Source organism: Zeugodacus cucurbitae, chromosome 5 (genome assembly GCF_028554725.1).
Source record: "Zeugodacus cucurbitae isolate PBARC_wt_2022May chromosome 5, idZeuCucr1.2, whole genome shotgun sequence".
Classification (NCBI taxonomy): Eukaryota; Metazoa; Arthropoda; class Insecta; order Diptera; family Tephritidae; genus Zeugodacus; species Zeugodacus cucurbitae.
The window spans coordinates 13621942-13642971 of NC_071670.1; the positions used below are offsets into that span (position 1 = coordinate 13621942).

At 35.8% G+C, this 21030-nt stretch overlaps 1 pseudogene; it reads left to right on the forward strand.

The window, feature by feature from the left end:
* LOC128919755 (arrestin homolog) overlaps window positions 1-21030 on the forward strand; it is a 90918-nt pseudogene that overhangs the window by 45055 nt on the left and 24833 nt on the right.

A 21030-nucleotide genomic window follows, 5' to 3' on the forward strand; every position in this document is an offset into this window, starting at 1 on the left:
CTACAACACCGACGCCCTCGATCGCCTCATCGGCCTCTTCATCCTCAGCGTCAGCCACGGCAACAACACTGTCGTCAGCTACGCACCTGCAACAACAATTGCAGCAGCAACAACAACAGCTGTTGGCCAGCGAGGAGTTGCGTCGCAACACATTTTATCGCACGGTGTGCGCGAGCTTTCAGAGCGCCATACTGCTGCTGGACATGGACACTGGGGAAATAAGCGACTACAATGAAAGGTCAGATCAGCTGGTGTAATGCATGCCCTTGCATGTTGTGTGTGTATTTAAATGTGAGTCGGTTTGCAGGGCTACACAATCGAAAGAGAGGCTTTAAAGAGCTAAGGTGTAACAACAAATATTAAAAATAGTTCACATCAAATTATAAAAGCGATCCTTAACTTAAGAAAATCCAACAAATTTGAATACTATTCACACATTCTGAATTACAAGCACCCGAACCTGTACTATCCTGCAACGATTGTGTTCTCTCCATAATATGTCTGACTTGTTGCCGCTGAAACCACTAGAAATGCCGACAGTCTTCAGAGAATAATTCAGACATTTCTTAGTTCCAAACGTAGACTAACATCCCTACTTCTCTGTTATCAACAACCGGCATAGCAGTGAGGAATCCACTCATATAGCTGGGCTCACGTGGAACACTCTCAAAGAGTTCAAAAACCGTCCTACTCCTCTCGGAAAACAAGGAATCCTGGTGCCATTTTCGTAGATGTTGCTCTTCTTCACGTTCCACCTCTTCTTCACAATAGCGACGTAACGAGAGACTATACTTGATTCGAAGCTATTGTAGAGCCAGTCATTCGTTTTTACCAACCAATTTCCACTGTCACTTGTCGCATTTGTTGAACATCTTAAAATTTCCTAATACTTAATATACCACGACATTAAGGAATTTCTAGCACATCAGGCTCGCCTCACCGATGCTAAAGCTCTAAAAGTTCAAGAAGAAGAAAGGTAATGCCACTTCGGTCCCTATCGAGGGCTTAAAATATTGAATCCAATACTTAAACCCTCCTAAAATAAAGTACTAAAGTCTGAGAATACATAAATGTTTGTAAAATCATTATCCAATCCTTCATAAACCCAATCTCTTTTTCGATTTAACAACCTACTGTTATTGACAACTCTCGCATGCAACTCGTAGCAAGGCCAAGTACATATCTACCAATGGATCAGGAGAGAGGGGAACATCAATAAAACACCTCCAAAAAAATAATCCAAAATTTGCTAAAAGAAATATTGCGCCCGAAGAACATAAGCTCAAGTAGGAGTGTCAGTCGCAATATTCAGTTGAGCTCTTATTAATTATTAGAGTATGATGATCAATATTCTTCCCCCTCTCCTTCTGTATCCTCTATTCCAATGTGATACTGGAGACAAGACCAGAATTCATCTCAGAATGATGCAAGTAAATTTGACGCAAAACCGACATAAGTCGGAATAAGATGCATTCAACTTATCTGCATCGAAATATAAATCATATCAATAGTGAGGTCTGTAGTTTGTTAATTGTAATGTGATCTAGAGTCCGCTGCTGAACCGGTTTTGATCATAAGTCTTAGGTCTTGGCTTAGTGGGATTTCCGAAACTGACTTGGTGGGAAGAGTTTAGTCGCGCAGTTTAATATCCTAAATGGATTCCCAGCCTTTCGATAGTTCTGTCCGTGTCCCCCAACCTCAAACTAAAGTTATGTCTGAAAGTAAGTCGTTTTAAATACTGGTTTGAGATCCAGAGCTTCAGACTAATGGACGTCTCTTACAAACTGAAATAATACATGTAACCTGAATCCATACAAAACTGCTGATGTGTCTATTTGCTAACGTCAACTACCGACATATCCCGGTCGGTTGGTGCCTGACTGTCTTCGTTATGTGTAAAACTAATTCGGAAGCTCGTAGCTCGTAGCAATAACTACATCGGACAAACGAAGTAGATATGTATGTAAAACTTAATTAAAAGATGTTTGGTATCTTCTTAATTTTGAATTATGAATACGTAGAAGTCTAAGTACAGTTATTCGTAGTTAGTTAAACTTTTCACTTTGCTAGATAATTTTGCACTTCGCTACAATTTTCTAGATATTGCTTGCCCATTTGCCTCTTCCGCCCACCACTTAAATAACTTGCTATCTTCATTTCCCAAATTTCTCAACTCATCTGGTCAAAAACGGAATTTACTGTAAATTAAGTGCAACAAATGAAATGCTAAATGCGGTGATAGGTCGCTTGAGAGGAGCCTTCGCTGGCAGTCCCTAGAGCAGTCACATTACCTTGACAGCGCAAGAATATTGTAGTGCGAAAAACACAAAAGAGAAGAAGCAATTTTATACTAAAAGAAGAATTAAAAGTATAATGCAAATGTGTAATAAGCGAAAATTGTGTGAAACCAAGCAGTGTTACGCGTGAGTATTACTAACACTTCCAGACCAGCAAATCAAGCGCATTATAGTGGAAGTACAGGTAGTAGTGCCTGACTGGTGGTCAGTGGTCAGATGTGAGGAGGCTGACTTGTCCAGTTTATTCTGAAACCGGGTTGGTTCTTGTAAAAGCTTGCCTAACAAGTGAAAATATTGACTATATTGCCTATACATTCACATGCAACCACTTTATCAAAGGCTGCTAGATAAAAGGCTGATGGATAAAGTGGTTGCCTAGGTCCACCAACTAGTCCGCTAAAAGATGATTCCTTTTTTCTAAATGAAACCTTTTTTAACCTCGGGTCTTAAATATTTTCAGCTCTATCTTATACCTTTGACCTACACTTGTTATTTAGTTCATTCTCTTTATGTCCTTTTAATCCTAATGTCACAATGCGTTCCACAAAAAAAATGTTAAAAACTTTAGATATTTAAATCCCGACTACCAAATTTGATTCAGCTTCTTTCCATAAACATAATTATTGAATATCTCAACTACAACAAACTCTATCGAACAAATTTGGCTGATATTTTCCTTTCTGTGCCCAAGGGGGGTCTTAGATATGGTACTTTGAGATTAGCCGATAACAACGCCATCTATCGATTGAATTATTGAAGAAGACTATACATTTTAATCTTAGCTATTAATTACTTCTCGGATTTATAGTCTTCAGACTAATACAAAATATAAACTTCATTCAACCGCTTATACACTTAAGAGTTTTGAATCGAAAACTCTCGAATTAGGAGTTAAGAATCTGATACCTTTATTACTTATAATAATTATTAATGAAATTAATGAAATTTTTTTTTGTAATAATTTATTATTTTTACTCTTAAGAAAAATGGTTTAACCAAAAAAGTTTAACTACCGCATGTGTTAATTTATGAGAGGACGCTGTCACCGACATTCTGTATGTCAAGTGTTCGCTTGCAAATGCTTCATACACTTATGTTTTAGTTCTCTTATTATCACTCTTTCTATTTTATTTACTTCCTTTTGGTGTCTTCAAATTAAATTTTTTGAAAATTTTATGAGAATTTTGGATTATTCTTACAGCATTCGTGTGCTTCAGCTTCCCCGAAAATCACTTAAGCTCACTTTCTGCTACTCGCAGCAGACAATGTTGCCGTACTTTCAATATTATTTCTCATCTTGAAAAGTTTGCTAATGCGCTGTAGTCTGGCATATTTGTACAAATTAAATATTCCATGGTGTTTTCTTTTTTCTTTTGCTTTTCCCCCAAAAATTTTCCTTCCAAATTTTTTTATTTAGACTAAGAATTTCGTCTTTATTATTTATTGTTTTCTTCACCACTTCTCTTACTTCTCCATTTTTATGTCGCTTTCCATACATTCCTTCGCTTTTGTCTCAAAGCTACAACTCCCTTACCATTCTTCATTCATTTATAATTTTATTTATTTATTTTTTTTATTTTTTTTGTTTCGTCTCTCATTTTGTCACAATTAAACGCACTTGACTGCCGCTTATTGTTGACAGCGGCTTTTTTTTTACTTGCCATTTGTCCTTTTTCTTCTACAATTCCCACTTGGTTTTTTTCAATATTTTTACAATAACTTTCCATTTTATTTATATTATTTTCCTACGTTTTTTTCGACTCTCATTCAGTTCCCTTAGTGCTCAAGTATCCACTCAAGCATTTCGAGTTTTTATGTTTTGTCACGTTGTTTGTCCAAAGCGCTTTTGCACGTATTCCCCATTCAATTCGTATCTCCTGTGTTAATAAAGAGAGTAAAAGTGAATATTTGTAGAGTGGAAATGTGGATTGAATTTTGTATCGATAAAAGAAGACGGTAGACTGACAGTCAAATACTTACATATATCAGTGATGTACGCCCTCTCTCAGATTAACAACTAACAACAATGTTGCTAATATCGTTATCGATTAGCTGAGTATACTGGCTTTGATTTTGAACTTTCCCTTCACAAACTCGTTAAATCAAACCTGTAAGACAGACTGTCAGAGGCATTCATATTCATATTCATATTGGTTCTTCCCCATTTGGAATATATATTCATTGTTCCAACTCTTGTTAAAGCCACTCAAGTAATTGTAAAATATATTAGTTATTTCAATTGTCACAATCTTGGTTAGAAAATAATCAAGCCAAATCATTTTTTTTATATCTATTAAATCGTATCTTCTGAAGCACACTCAAACTTATGCTGGAAATAGAACTCACATCTGCTCCGTGGTTGCCGTGGGATTCGAATTTTTTGCTAGTATTGATAGAAAGTTTCTCCACAAATGATTTTAGAATACTCATTAAAGACTACTTTCAAGGCACAACCTCAATTATGTGAAACTGGAAAGATTTTTAGAGATCCGTTTCCTACACTTAGAATTACGTACCAAACGAAAACGGATTAAAAATCTGTTCTTAGTCCCAAACAAAGCTCTAAAAGCAATCCATTGTGAATTCGCATCAACTCTTTGATTTCCAAAAATCACAAAAACTTCGGAAGCTCTTGCTCAATGAATGCAAAGTCTCATTCATTACCATTTAATTAGCGCACAGTATTCTCGAAGTTTTTAAAGCTATTTCTCCACTTTAGCTGAAACTTTCTCGAGCTTAGAGGTTTCCATGTATTTTTTACATTTTTTTGATTCAAAACTTCCACCAAATGCCATTGCTTCTGACGTAATTTCCGACAACGTACATAAATATAAAATCGATACACCTGACTGCATGGCTGACTGCCACCTCGCACGCACCATAGAATCACCAAAAACTGTGGAAGACAGACGAACTTTGAAACTCAATAGAAAAATGTGTAGAATCTAGTACCAACAACAAAAGCCACGCAGCAACCCAGACAGTCAATCTGGGTTGCTCGGTTTGTCGCTGAATCCTGCGTTAACAGCAAACAAGATTTCCAAGTGCGTCAGCTGTTCTTTGTTTTCCCCGAGTGTGTGTTCCCCCTTCCCCACAATGCATTTATGTTTAACACTCTTTTTCGGTGTATTTTGAGACACTTTCCTTGGTTAGCTATTTTTAATGTCAAAACTTTTCAGCTACCGCCAGTGTGTATGTCACAAAGTGGTTGAGGTTCATGCTACAAAACTTCTTTATTAAAAGACTAAAGCGAGCGTTCGGCAAACAAATAGAACTGTTTAGGAGAGTTGGGAGGTAATTAAAGAAATTGTTGCCCGGGCTGAGCTCGGTGGCATGGAGGTGATCCAAAGACCTTGGAGTATGAGTACTCTGCACAAAATTTTTTTTTACCACGACATACCCTAAAACAGATTATGCTGGACTTTACTTCTTCATCTGAATTTATTTGCAATAACGCTCTGTTGGCTGGCCTAGACCAAACGTCTCGACGTCTAATACTACAATGATATAAAAGGCGGCCTTGAGTCTGAGTCGATTAAAAATTTAAAGTATTTCAAATTTTGTAATATGATAGGTAACACATTATTAGTGCCTGCCAAATTACATGGTTGCTACCGGGGTAGGAATACAATATAATAATATTTTAAATTAAATAATGAAATTGCCGTCAATTATTATAATATTTGAAAATTTCGTAGGACAAATAATATTTTTAAAATTAATTCTCGAATTGTGTTGCCACCTAAGTGTGCCAATTAAATGTTATAAACGGTAAACAGCATCAAAAGCAATTATTTTGGATCAACCGGGGGTACAATTTTTTAACACTAATTAAAATTTTAGTTTTTCTTACATTATTTGTAGACAAAGTTGCCACCCATTCATAATTTTTCGTCAAAGTAAATAAAAAATGAGCAAAGAAAGCATTTCCGCTAGCTAAAACTCTATTTCTGAATGTTTCGATAATTTTGTTTGTTTGATGGTTGCCAGATTGTTAGCTTCTGTATCAAATACACATATAAAAGATTATTAATTTTCCATTTTTTTATTACATTTTAGTAATGAAAAAAAAAAATTTAGTAAATAATTTATTGTTTTTGTAATTGAATGCGTAACATATATGTACCTACATATTATATGTTCTGTATACCCCCGTCGTCTGCAGCTCCGCTTATGTCCAGCCAAACCAATCAACCAATTATGAACAGCGAGTTTTGCGTGGAATTTCCATCGCATTAATGAATGTGTGAATTCTTGCACACATACTGAAATTCTATAAATAGTGGAATACAATTATTTATTGAATTTTTTATTTTACTCCAGCGTATATTCATTAGAAATTCATTTCCAGGTGAATGTCGCTATTACACATACATTATCAGAATATGATTGAAAATATTTTTGGAAAACTGTCACTAATATTAAAAGTTTTAAATTATTTTTGTTGCGGATTGCCTTCAATAAGTGCTTAGGCTATTATTAAATTTGTATTATTTGTAAAATTTAAATTCACATTTAAAAATTAAATTTTTTTATTTTTTATTAGAAAAACCAATATTTTATTTAAAATGAAATTTTTTTTCTTTTTTTTCATTTTTTTTATAAAAAAAAAAAACATTTTTTTTCATATATAAAATAATTCATTCATATTTATTGGCCTACAACTTTGCTTCCGCCGTTTTTTTTTTTGTAAATTTAAGGGGTTTGGTTACAAAAATGTTATTCAAAATATTGGCCGCCGCTAGCTACTACTTTTGACCATCTTTCTGGCAGCATGCGTATTCCCTGCAAATGTCGCAAATTCGGCTCAAAAAGTGACATTTTCAGTTGAGAATATGTTTGGGATGCAAACAGATCTCTACAAATATTTTGTTGGGTTAATGTTGACACAAATGTCCAAGATCGATATAAAACGATTTAATCGATTTTAAAAAAATATATAATTTTAGACGCCACCGTCGCTATACAAATACCTTTAAATATGTTTCTCCACTATTTCAAGCATCAAAATAATACAGACTTGCCAACATATTTTCTGCTCGAAAATGTATTACTTTCTTTCAAATAAAAATATATTTTTTTTCCAATTGCTCTAATGCAAATTCAATATTTACAAAATTGCATTCAAAACAAATATCAATTACAATATAGTACAGTGGCTACACGATATTATTTCCTCTGATTTCGCTCTTAATACTCTACAGAAAGTTGTCAACCTTTCAATTTGATTTAATGGGGTTGCCACACCCCTTTTCTAGTTTACCAAAAATTATTTCAAACGACATTTTGCTCCACTTTCTTCAATGGTTACCAAATTCATAACAAAACAACATCCACCAGATGATTAAATTTTGTCTAAAATAGTAGAGCAATTTTTGGTAAAATGTACCAACACCGGCCATACCACCTTGGGGTTACTGCTAATCATCGAAACCTACTCAATTTATCGCGTTCGTGTCCGAAAAAAGAGACTTAAAATACATAAACTTATAAAGAATAGTGCAAAAGAATCAATTTAAAATTCCCTATTTCAACTGACTCTGTTGACGATCAGAAGTTGTATGTGTAGTGCATAAACTATCGATACTACATAACCCCACTTAATCGACTACCACAAAGTGCCACATGCCACACACTGTTTACCAACACTATTTGCAAAAGTGTTAATTTTCCGACTATTTGAACAACGTCAATAGTGAGTGACATTAATGGCGAACTCAGCACACCACTCTTGTCTCCACTACAACAGAGCTGTAGTATAATTTTGATTATCAAGTTATGGGTCAATAGAAGCACGGTCCACGTTAGTGGCAAATCAACTGCAAATAACACAAAATACACAAATCATTTTCACCCATATAAATATGTATATATTATATGTACATTTATATGTGTTCAAGCCCTCCTCAAGTCATGATGTGATCTGGCTGTTGCAAGCCACAATTGCTGCTATTGCACGGAGTATTGTGTTTGTTTATTTGATTGAATCACTGGGTAAGTTAATCGCATTATCAACTCTCATTGTTAAACTTTAGTAGGCAATACGAGGGGTGTTCGATAAGACACAGTGAAACCCAAGCCGGAAATCAGCAAGCACTGTGGGGGTGTGAAACATTGGGCGAATGACATCTGTCGACCAAAATCAATATATTTAACTAGTGGTACATTGTTAAAAGCTCGAAAAAAAGCAGATTCAGCATATATTACGAGATACTGATATTGAACACGTGAAACCATTGACGGAATGGTACTCAAAAACATTCAAATGAATGCAATTAAAGCGGTGTACAAGCACGGATGAATCCTCTCGGTAAAAAGTCACAAATGCAATTCATGTTTCATGAGCTGTATTTTCCCATATAATGGGACCGAGGTCATAAAGCATACAGAGTTCAGCCACAGCAATCTAAATTGAACTTCTCTGTCGGTGAGTGTCAATCTTTACCAATTTCGAAAGACTTGATTACATTTGAGAACATTGGACTAAATTTGAACAATTCATTAGAGATCACGAAAGGTTCACAGTTTGTTGAATCGACTCTATAGAAAACAACAAAGAACCAGGAGAGACTATATTAGAGCTGAGAGTGAGGACGTCCAACAAAACTTCTTCGGCTGAACTTACTGCCAATAAAGCTGGAATGAAATGAACTATGAGGCAGATCGAAACTGAGGAAAACAAGTAACTCAATTGTGGGCTTATTTGTTTTGGTTTCCTTCTTTGTTCTCTTTTTTTTTTGTAAATCTATTGTCATTTCATCTATCATACGTGTATACATACAAATATTTATTTACTCTCCTCTCATACTACGCTCATAAACGCCTTCTGTCCATCTTTTGACTTCCAGTCACGGTTTCTTACCAGCGCCAGCCTCCACTCGCAACCAATTATGTACATTGCTTCAGTGGCGCTCTTTTTTCCCCTCGTCCTCAATTTGTCGTCTACTTTATTATGGCATATTCTTATGTGAGTCCCTCAAGCTCTTTGTTTACATGGTTTGTGGATGCTATTTACGTTTTGCAGCGTTTAATTGATATTAATTGAGAGTAGCGATGCAATTAAAATGTGACTTAATTGTATTCGAGTAGGAAGGTGGAAGGTGCGCGAGAACTAATGGTGAATGTCAATGGCTCTTTACAAATTATGAATCAATCTGTGCTATGGAAATAATGAGGTTGTGGACAGTGCGCTAATTAGTTATAAGGAAAAGTTGTACTAGATGTCGTAGAGACTAATAAATGCTGAGGTCTTGACATTGAAATATTCACGATGTTTTACCATTTATTTAACGTATATAAGCCGGGTGGCAACTACCATAAACAAGAAGTCAAGTGATAGATAGGGATCGAGAAGCCTAGAACGCTTAAAACTATTAAACTACTTGACAAAGCTTCAAATCGTGTACTAACATGTTTCTATAATATATGAAAATAGCACCGTAGCACCGAGTATTCATACTCTGCAAAGTACTTAAACCAATACGAAAATATTCAAAAATAAAAAAATCTTTAAGCACTTTCTCACTTCAGAAGACATAGCAATTATCTGAAATAATATAAATATTTAGAGGAATATGTGATGCAAATATTGAATAAAATAACTTAATCTCGGTTCATATATCGTGAATGTTTCCCAGGTGAGACAATTATTCGCTACACTTGCGATAACTCGAATTTATATTCAACTGAGGACTATAACCGGAGCACTGCTACTCTAACAGTAATCGCGAAATGAAGTTTAAACCTCTAATTTTTAGTCATGCTCTAGCTGGATTATAACCAAACTATTTTTAAAACCTCACTACCCCTCTATTAACGACACTCATACTGAGGAGTTTAATGCCCTGATCAGCACTTATGCGATCTTTACAATTAACTAAATGCTTTCACAATATAGGATAAAAACATACAATTTTTAAATACCTTCAACTACACTTTTCTCGATTTCCTTAATAAATTTAAGAAAAATTTCTAAAATATTACCATATGTTTTTAGTTCAAAAATGTTAACTAATACACAATTTTAATAAAACGGCTAGAAATGTTTTTTAAAAACATATTTTTGGTTTACTGCAAAATGATAACTTTTTGGAGTTGCCACCTGATTAAAAAAATATTGAACAAATGTAGTACATAATTTCTTTTTATTACAATTGTACCTAGTATACAATGATTAAATACTAACAACAATTCAATTCTAATAACTTAAAAATAATAATTAAAAGCTCAATGTTAGAGAAATTCATTTGCTCCTACAGTTGTCTTGCTAAGTCTGAAGGCCTCTTACGTTTCAGTCGGTTTCTCGTTCAGCAGTACCGATGAGTCTGGATGCCTCTTCATTTACATGCTGTATAAGCCTCATTTCGTGAATCTTTGCAAGTTTGGTTATTTCGTTTACTACTGAATTCACACCAAGATCACGGTGAAGGTCAGCAGATCTAACATACCAAGGAGCATTAACTATACTTAGTACCTTATTGGAAGCGCTGAATGAAGGCAATACAGTTTTGACTTGAGCAACCCCATAGTTGAGCTCCATAGGCCCAAAATGGCTTTAGTACTTGAATATATATAAACAGGTTGTTTGCGATAGAAAGCGTGGATCTTCTACCGACTAGATGGTAAAACTTAGTAAATTTAAAATCAAGCTCACCCTTTTTTTATTTCACATGCTCTTTCCAGCGAAGATTAGCGTCTAAGGTGTTTCCTAGGTACTTAGCATTATTGTGATGTGGTATTGGAGTACCATTTATATAAATGGGATGGTATGATGGTTTTTTTAAAGTAAAGTCTACGTGCATTAATTTGGAATCGTTTAATTTAATGCGCCACTTGGAAGCCCATTGTGTAATTGCATTGACTGCTGTTTGCACTCGAAGGGTAGATATTGAGGTTGACTCTCCTGCTGCTAAGAGGGCTGTGTCATCCGCAAACGTCGCTGTCACATAACTTGAGGCAGTGGGAATATCACTTGTAAAAAGCAAGTAAAGCATTGGTCCCAACACGCTTCCCTGGGGAACGCCCGCTTCTATTGTTGCAAGTTTGAGTATGCATCCTCTTGTTTTATGCGAAAGTATCTATCGTTTAGGTAGGAAGCAATTATTTCGCAATATTGTTTGGTAACATACATTTCAGTTTCAGCAGTAGACCCGAATGCCAAACTCTATCAAAAGCCTGAGACACGTCTAAGAAAGCCGCCGAACAAACGTTCTTTTTATCCATAGCATTTTCAACGAAATTAACGATTCGGTGTACCTGGTCAATTGTTGAATGATGATCACGAAAGCCGAACTGATGTACTGGTATAAGATGTTTTCGATCTATTATTGATTTGAGCCCCTTTATGAGAACATTCTCGAAGACTTTAATGTAGAGGTTTACCCGGCTTAGGTATCATAATAACTTCAGATACTTTCCAAAGCGATGGAACATATCTTAAGTATAATGCACTGTTTACAATATTTACAATTTAAGATAAGACTTTTAATTTCTTTACTAGTAACTGGAGAAATGCTGACGAGTGGATCCAACCAACTATTTTCACAGTTTAGCTCATCTCCATCGTTAGGTGTAAATGTGTTTCTCGAATGATTTGCAAATACTGCAGCTTTTTGTGCATTCGTTTTGGCCCATTCAGCTTCGCTTAATTTTATTGGTGCGACATGTTTTATTTGTTTATTAGTATTCCTTGCAGCTTTCCAGAGCGAATAATCGGTAGTTTTATCAACAGTGAGTTTGGACAAATACGTTTTGAAGGGATAGTTTTTAAACTGTCTAATATTTCTTCTTAGTTCCGCTGTACATCTAGTAAGCTCTGTTTTGAGAGCAGCCGACCTAGTTTCTGCCATCTTCGTCGAAGTTTGCGTTTTTTATGGATACAATCTAAGATGTATTTTGGGAATTTGTTTCCACTTACCTTCACGCGAATATTCGGTGTACTGTTCCACGCAGCATTTTGAATTATTTTTATGAAAGATTCAACTTCACAATCTAAGTCAGCATCTGTCGATATGTGTTTTAGCTTAAAATCGACTTTATTTAGTATAGTCTTAAATTTATACCAATCAGTATGTTTACTAGATAAATAACATATGCCGGACGAAATTACTGGTTTTTCACATAAAGTTAGTAACACTGATGAATGATCAGAGCTTAAATCTGAGCTATCTTACAAAGTATTACAAGTACATAATAACAAATAAAAAATTTAGATAGAGGTGGAACACAATTGCTTAAATATTATCTAAGACTTTAATTTAAAGGGTTGCCACACTTAATTAATAAGCATTATGCATTATGCATTTCTTATTTTAGCAACAGATTATGACTTAATGGTGTTGCCATCTGATCTAAAATACAAAATAGTGATATGTATAAGAAACAGTTATTGTATATAAAAATTAAAAAAAAATTAAAAATTGTCTAATAATTACAGTGATGATCCAGCGTCCTTTTCTTCTAAAGTGTCTTATTTTATTGTCTCAATTGACTGTTCATTTCATTTGACTCAGCTTCTTTTTTAAGTATCTATATAATTCGCTATGCTTTATTAGCTTCGATAGATCTAAAATAAATCATAATTCAATAAAATAAAAAAAAACATAAGATGATAGCATTATCTTCCACGGCTTTCAGAAATCCAATGATTTTGACTCCATGAGACGAACTCACTGTCTTCACAGTTTTTCATGTAGTCATAAACGGCGGTTTCCATTGTTCTTGAATGTTCATACAGCCTTTTACATCTCTTCTGAAGATTTTTCTTTTTGTATTGTCTTGTGGCCAGCCTTAGCTTTTGATTTTAACTGATCGTTTTATCGCTGAAAACTATATAAATATTTCTAGAGAATTTCAATGCACCCTCAGAAAAAGTACAGTTTCTGTGGGTTGATTAAAAACTAACTTTTCTCTTTTTTGAGGTTAAGTATCAGGCTCATTTCAGTACTTATGCTTATAACTTTTTGTTGTAGAGCCAAAATATATAACGTCAATAATTTTAAAAAATACTGCCGAGTTTACAATACTTTTTCAGACATAAACCCAGATTGGTTCCGATTACATAGACCAATTTCCGTGGGATCTTTTCTAGCTTACACAGCACAGCACGATCCAAGAGAAAATTATTTCAGATTTATTCATATCACCATACATCCCAGCATCGATCTGTTGTCATTAATCATATATCAATGCCGAAAATACAACACTTTACTCCTCCCGATACTGAATCTCTCACTTTTTATGGATGAGTGAATAACACGAAAATAATATCAGTGCCCTTCTAGCTAATGTTAGAAATCTGTTATCTGTTGGTTATTTATACCAAGATAGTACTCAGTTGTTCAGTTTAGCTATACTAACCATAGTTCCCTTACTTATTTCAATCACGCCTAAACGCACCTCAATATCAATTTTTTGGTTACCTGATAATACTAAGCATTTAAATCGATTATCAACTTACCACCAACATCTCGTCTCCTCTGCACTCACCAAAAATATTTACAATGAATGCAATGCCACAAATGTCAGCACATGGACAAACGTAATTGTCATTGGCATGCTTTTAGGCGCTTAAACCAAATGTCACATATCAAACTAATGTGCTTTAGCTCATCACAGCTCAAGTTTGTGTATGGAGTAATGCAAACTATACGCGCGTGTGGCAATGACAATTGCAATGTGTAATCAACATCATTATCGCACAAAATGCCTGGCATACTTTTGTGCGCGCAAATTAGCACGCATTTGCGAAATGACGCCCATTAAATAGTAATGCGGCGGAATGCAATGCGCAGTTGACAGTGGATGAGGGATTGGATGCTATACAAAATACGCACAACTCCCACATGAAATTTAATGCGTGTGTGTATGTGATATATATATATAATAACACGTATTTTTATATACCGTTAATAATTTAATTTTAGTATGAGGGCTGAGGCAATTTATTTTCAATTCACTTTCACCACTACATTATATTCAAGACTATACACACACCTAATGTTACTAAGTTATTTCACCTACTAACCGATATATATGTACAGTGCCCACCGGACGGTTAAAAGTCCTAATTATAGATATATGGAAGTTAGGCGAAGTCATGAGTCATACAGTGACTCCGGCAACTAACTGAAGGTTTCAAAACCGGAGCACACTCCTGTAAGACCCCCAGAGGTGATCTAATTGTTGATGACCAGAGTATACTGAGTTTGTGGAGGGAACACTTCTCCAGCCTGCTGAATGGTAGTGAAAGTACAACACCAGGAGATGGCGAACCCGATTCCCCAATCGACGACGATGGAACAGATGTTCCATTGCCCGCCCGTGAAGAAATTAGAATAGCAATTACCCGCTTGAAGAACAACAAGGCGGCGAAGAACTGATAAGGTGCATGCATCAGCTTCTTTGCGGAATATGGTCGGAAGAAAGCATGCCCGACGATTGGAATCTCAGTGTACTCTGCCCAATCCACTAAAAGAGAGACCCCACAATCTGCGCCAACTATCGTGCGATAAGCCTCCTTAATATCGCTTATAAGGTTCTATCAAGCGTACTGTGTGAAAGACTAAAGCCCACCGTCAACAAACTGATTGAACCTTATCAGTGTGGCTTTCGACCTGGAAAATCAACAACAGACCAGATATTCACCATGCGCCAAATTTTGGAGAAGACCCGTGAAAATAGGATCGACACACACCATCTCTTTGTCGACTTTAAAGCTGCTTTCGACAGCACGAAAAGGAGCTGCCTTTATGCCGCGATGTCTGAATTTGGTATCCCCGCAAAACTAATACGGCTGTGTTCGATACCAGACGAGGTTTCAGACAAGGTGACTCACTCTCGTGTGATTTCTTTAACCTGATGCTGGAGAAAATAATACGAGCTGCAGAGCTAAATCGAGAAGGTACAATCTTCTACAAGAGTGTACAGCTACTGGCGTACGCCGATGATATCGATATCATTGGAAACAACATCCGCGCCGTTAGTTCTGCTTTTTCCAGACTGGATAAGGAAGCGAAGCGTATGGGTCTGGTGGTGAACGAGGGCAAGACGAAATAATGTCAGCCTTGAAATCCAACGCAGAATCACTCTTGCCAACAGGTGCTACTATGGACGTAGAAGTAGGCAATTGAAAAGTAAAGTCCTCTCTCGACGAATAAAAACCAAACTCTACAAGTCCCTCATCATCCCCGACCTACTTTACGGTGCAGAAGCGTGGACGATGTCAACATCCGATGAGACGGCACTAGGAGTTTTCGAGAGAAAGGTTTTGCGGAAGATTTATGGTCCCTTAAACATTGGCAACGGCGAATACCGCAGAAGATGGAACGATGAGCTGTATGTGTTATTCGACGACATAGACATAGTCCAGCGAATAAAACGACAGCGGCCACGCTGGCTAGGTCATGTTGTTCGAATGGACGGAAGTGCCCCAGCTCTGAAAGTTTTCGATGCAGTACCCGCTGGTGGAAGCCGAGGAAGAGGGAGACCTCCACTCCGATGGAAGGGCCAGGCGGAGAGGGACCTGTCTTCACTTGTTATTACCAATTGGCGCAAACTGCCAAATGGAGAGATGCGCTGTTGTGGACTCGGCTATAACCGCATAAACATTTCAAAAGTTATAAGATGCGAAGAGATTGACTTGCACGGACACACTTGCACTTTTTGACACCCTCACCTGGGAACCATTTCTAGAAAGTTGAGATTCTAACAATAAATATAGCCTATGTTACGGGGGGTTAATGTAGCTTTCCAATGCTGAAAGAATTTTTCAGCATAGTCACATCTGGAGGCTAGAAAAATAATTGTTCTCTATTTATATGAGAGACACAATTAAGAAGGAACATTGGGTTAACATCTCCAGTAATTTGAGGAAAATCTATCACATTGATACTTCTTATCGAAAATACAACAACAATAAACGATAATCAATATAAGCGAAGTTGCGTATACGCCATTGTGGTTCATTTTCTAAACGAAGCAACACGCACAACTTTTACATATTCGTAAATATGTTGAATAAACGGTTTAACTTTATTTGCAAATTTTAATATTGAAAAATACTACTTTCGAACCTCAGTTGCCATTCTTCGGCCATACAATGCTTTCAATAAAGTCCAAGTGATCAAACACTTTTGTTATCACATAAGGTTCAAAATCGTCAGATTCCTTTGCGACAATTGCAAACAATTTATGTGTGGGGAAATTTTCTTGAACTTTGTATATTGGCATGCCAAGGAAAGTGCGCTTAAATTTCAAATTCTTTGCACATAGTTGAGATGGCTTCAGGTCAGTACCGGTCTTATCAAAACATTCACCGTCTGCTACAATCTGAATTTTTCCGAAATATCCCATCAAATCTATAAAAATATATATAGTACAACTAGCTGACCCGGCGAACTTTGTACCGCCTAACAGTCAATGAATGTGGTGTTACAGATAAGCATAACTTTATGATTTTTTGAAAGCATTACAATGAATAGATATAATATTTATAGCGGCCCATTACGTGCTTCGCTACGTATAAAGTGAAATATTAAATCAAACTCATTTATAAAAAAAAATATATATTTAATTATTTGCTAGCTATCCAAAACATTTGGATAAACAATATTTTTTGTGTTTCCATTTTGAGCATGAATAAACAAACGGCTGGGGGTACCGACTCTGGAACAGGCAACATAAAGTTGGACATGTGAAAAACATGATTCCTCCAAATTCACACCACAAACGTTAAGTGTTTGCCCTTGAGCTTTGTTGATGGACATCGCAAATGATAAACGCACGGGATATTGTAATCGTTTGAATTCAAATGGCATATCAGTTGGAATCATAGGGATACGCGGTATTAAACAAACTTCTCCTTTTGATTTACCAGTTAAGATCGTAGCTTCAATCAAAAAAATAAATTTTTCACTGCCAATCTGGTGCCATTACACAGTTTTGGTGGATTAATATTTCGCAATGATATAATCAAAGAACCCACTTTCAGATTCAAGCAATGCGGTGGCATACCAACCGGTTCTAATGAATTTAAAAATTCAGTTGGATAATTCATTGCCTCATCTTGATTCATAACACTGTCAATTGATTTCTATGTCGTGACTACGCCTGGGAGTTTTGCTTGAATTTGAAAATTTATGGCATTGATATGAATGTTCTTCGGTCCTAAAATGGCGCGCTCTCTCAACCAATCATGCTTCTGTAATTCTGAAGAATATTTGGAAAAACATATTCAATCAATTCATCTATCGATTTCGTAATTGTACAAAAATTGTTCGGTACAGTGATCAATCCGTTGGTTCTGTCGATTTGTATTTTGCCATCACCAATTTGTAACAATTGTTTTGAAAACTCATGGGCAGCTGGATCATTTTGTAGGTGAATACGCATATTAATGGTCAGTGTCAATTTTTGTACATATCTTCAAAGAACTGATGACTTCAAACAGGCATTTATTTCATCAGCAGGAGTTGACCGAGGAATGACAGGCAATTTTTGTCGAAAATCCCCTGACAGTAACATCAAAGCACCACCAAAAAGCTGAAGGAATATAACCCACCTGCATTATTGGAAATGGCTTGCATGATTGTGTCATAGACATGTTTTTGCTGAATATTCATTTTGCTTATATTCGATTGTACAAATAAACGCAAACCTGCTCACGTTGCAATTCACGATCAAACAGGTCATGCATGTCACGATTTGGTGCGGTCATACCTAATTGTACTAATGTTTTATTTGAAATCCGTAGACTCATATCTTCAATTATTATCAAAGCTTCGTTGTACATTTTCTTAAAATAAGTGGAAAATGTGACTTAAGAAATTTCTACAAATGATGAAATGTCAACACACTGAAAATATTATTTACCTGTTCATGGATCAATTATTGGTATATTTATATTATAGCCATCGTCACCTTTCCAATGCAATATTGGGTATTGTAATGCGTCGTAACTACGATGACGTTCCGAAACACGTTGCAATTGGTCATTTCTACGATGAAGTATAATATCACGCGATTGAAACTGATCACCACGAATTACAATTGCAACCTCATCAATTGTCGGTGCATTGAATCGCCTTTCATGCTCTCCAAAAGGTGTTCTATCAGCCCTTATTACGATTTTGTGATGATCAGAGGGCATACGATCGAGAGCAATTTTGAACAATTGAACTAATGCGTTATGCTGATGGAAAAACCTTTGTAGCTTACAAATAATTTCTCGTCTTGTATTCAAAGCAATTGCACAACGTTGATACAATTCACGATTTTCATCACCAATAAAATAAATTTGCAAAAATTGATAATCGGTGTGGGGGTATGGCAATAACGAACCAGCTTGATGATAAATTTGGCCCTGAATCTGCAACATGAATGCAATTTTAGGTATATGTTGCATAATAATTTTTAAATTTTTAAAACTATAGAGTGATTGGGACAATCCTGTTTAAGTATTTACCTTAAACGTCGGCATAAAATTATCTCTAATAATGTTAGTAGCCCCAAAAGAAGTCATTTGAAATGCCGAATTGTATTGTTGAATATGACTTAAAAAGTGCTTCGAATTTACAGAAGTCCCAAAAATTAATGAAGACAATGGTTCGGGTGGAGTTTCTAATGGTGGCAATCTCACTTTGCCATTAGCACAATACATGCCGAGCGTTTCACCTGGTAATTTAGCCGCATCACAATGTGGACAAATTGCGTCCATTATTCCAATATATCCGTACATACTGTAATTAATCTGACTGTTGTAATTAAAAGCAGCACGCATAATTTCAGGTACAACAGATCTATTTCGTGCATTACGTTCACGCTGCGATGCATTAGCTTGTGCTCGTTCATCTGGAGTCTGTGATCGCCTTTGTAATGCCGTAGCATTTGCATGACACGTTCGCCGACCTATATTTCCTCCTGTGGGTCGTGGCATTTTTCTTTCAATTAAAAAAGAATAAATTAAATTAAAAAAATGCCTACATTAATAGTGGTACACCATATGTTTTTTCAAATAAGGAAACACATACATTCGTGTAATTCACTTCAACAGTTCAAAACTTACCGTTTTTGCTCGGAAATTCGCTTTGCGTTATAAATATTTTTATACTCTCGCAACAAAAGTTGCTAAAGAGAGTATTATAGTTTTGTCCACATAACGGTTGTTTGTAAGTCGTAAAACTAAACGAGTTAGATATAGGGTTATATATACCAAAGTAATCAGGGTGACGAGTAAAGTTCAAATCCGGATGTCTGTCTGTCCGTCCGTCTGTCCGTCCGTGCAAGCTGTAACTTGTGTAAAAATTGAGATATCTTAATGAAACTTGGAACACGTATTTCTTGGCATTATAAGAAGGTTAAGCCAAGCCCACAAAATGGCGATAACCAAAAACACATAAAGAGCTATAACTAAGCCATAAATAAAGTTATGAAAATGAAATTTGGAACATAGGATCCCATTAGGGAGGGGCATATTTAGATGTAATTTTTTTGGAAAAGTGGGCGTGACCCCGCCCCCAAATAGGGTTTTTGTATATAACTCGCAAACCAATAAAGCTACATAAACCAAACTTCAGTCGTTTATTTTAGCCATTTCCTTACACAGTCCAAAAATGAAAGAAATCGGATAATAACCACGCCCACCTCCCATACAAAGGTTAGGTTTAAAATTACTAAAAGTGCGTTAACTCACTAACGAAAAACGTCAGAAACACCAAATTTCACATAAGAAATGGCAGAAGGAAGCTGCACTGAAATTTTTTTACAAAATGGAAAATGGGCGTGGCGTCGCCCACTTATGGGTCAAAAACCATATCTCAAGAACTATTCGACCGATTTCAATGAAATTCGGTATATAACACTTTCTTGACACCCTGATGACACGGGTGGAATATGGACAACTACGTCTACTTCCCATATAACTCAATTTTGAATTCTTTTGGTTCGTTCACTTTATAATACATATATACATTAGGAACAAATGAAGATAGCGGAATAAAGCATTTGAGCTGTGACATCACTTGTGGAAAAATTGTCAAAATCGAACCATGACTTTTCAAGGCCCCTGATATCGAACATGAAGAAATCAGTGCCTAAGGGTAATTTTTCACCGAAAATATAGGCAAATACCTCAGATATTTTTATGTAGTAGTAGTATGTATTTTTAGTAGGTAACAAATCGTTTAGTAAATGATTAAACTATAATTGATGTATGTATGTTAATATGAAAACGTATAATCCGCTGGCTAACTGGGATGAATCCGACCAAACAAATGGGTTTTTGGTGTGTTTTTAAAAATAATTCCACCATACATTGAGGACTTTTCAGCTTTCCAAGTAGGTATGAGTTAAATAAAAAAAAATGTAACATATGTGTGGTAAAATTTTTGAAACATTTTGGCCGAAATTTCGAGACCCTAGTCACGGAGCGGCATCAAAAATACTCTATACTATAGAAATCAGCTTCCATTTGCTACCCATATTGTACAAAAACATCCTGGGGTTACCCGGGTCCACGTTTTGGCCTATTTCTCGAGACCCTGGTATCCGATTCTTAAAATTTCAAAACACAAACCATCTACTGAATAGTCCAAACAAAGCCTAAAAATTTGGTTTGGATAGGTAAGCCCGTTCTTCAGTTATAAAGTCACAACGAAAATTGGCATTCATTTTTATATATATAGATAATAAATTTCTTCTAACGATTGAACATTTTTTTTTAGTTCTGCGGAGAAAT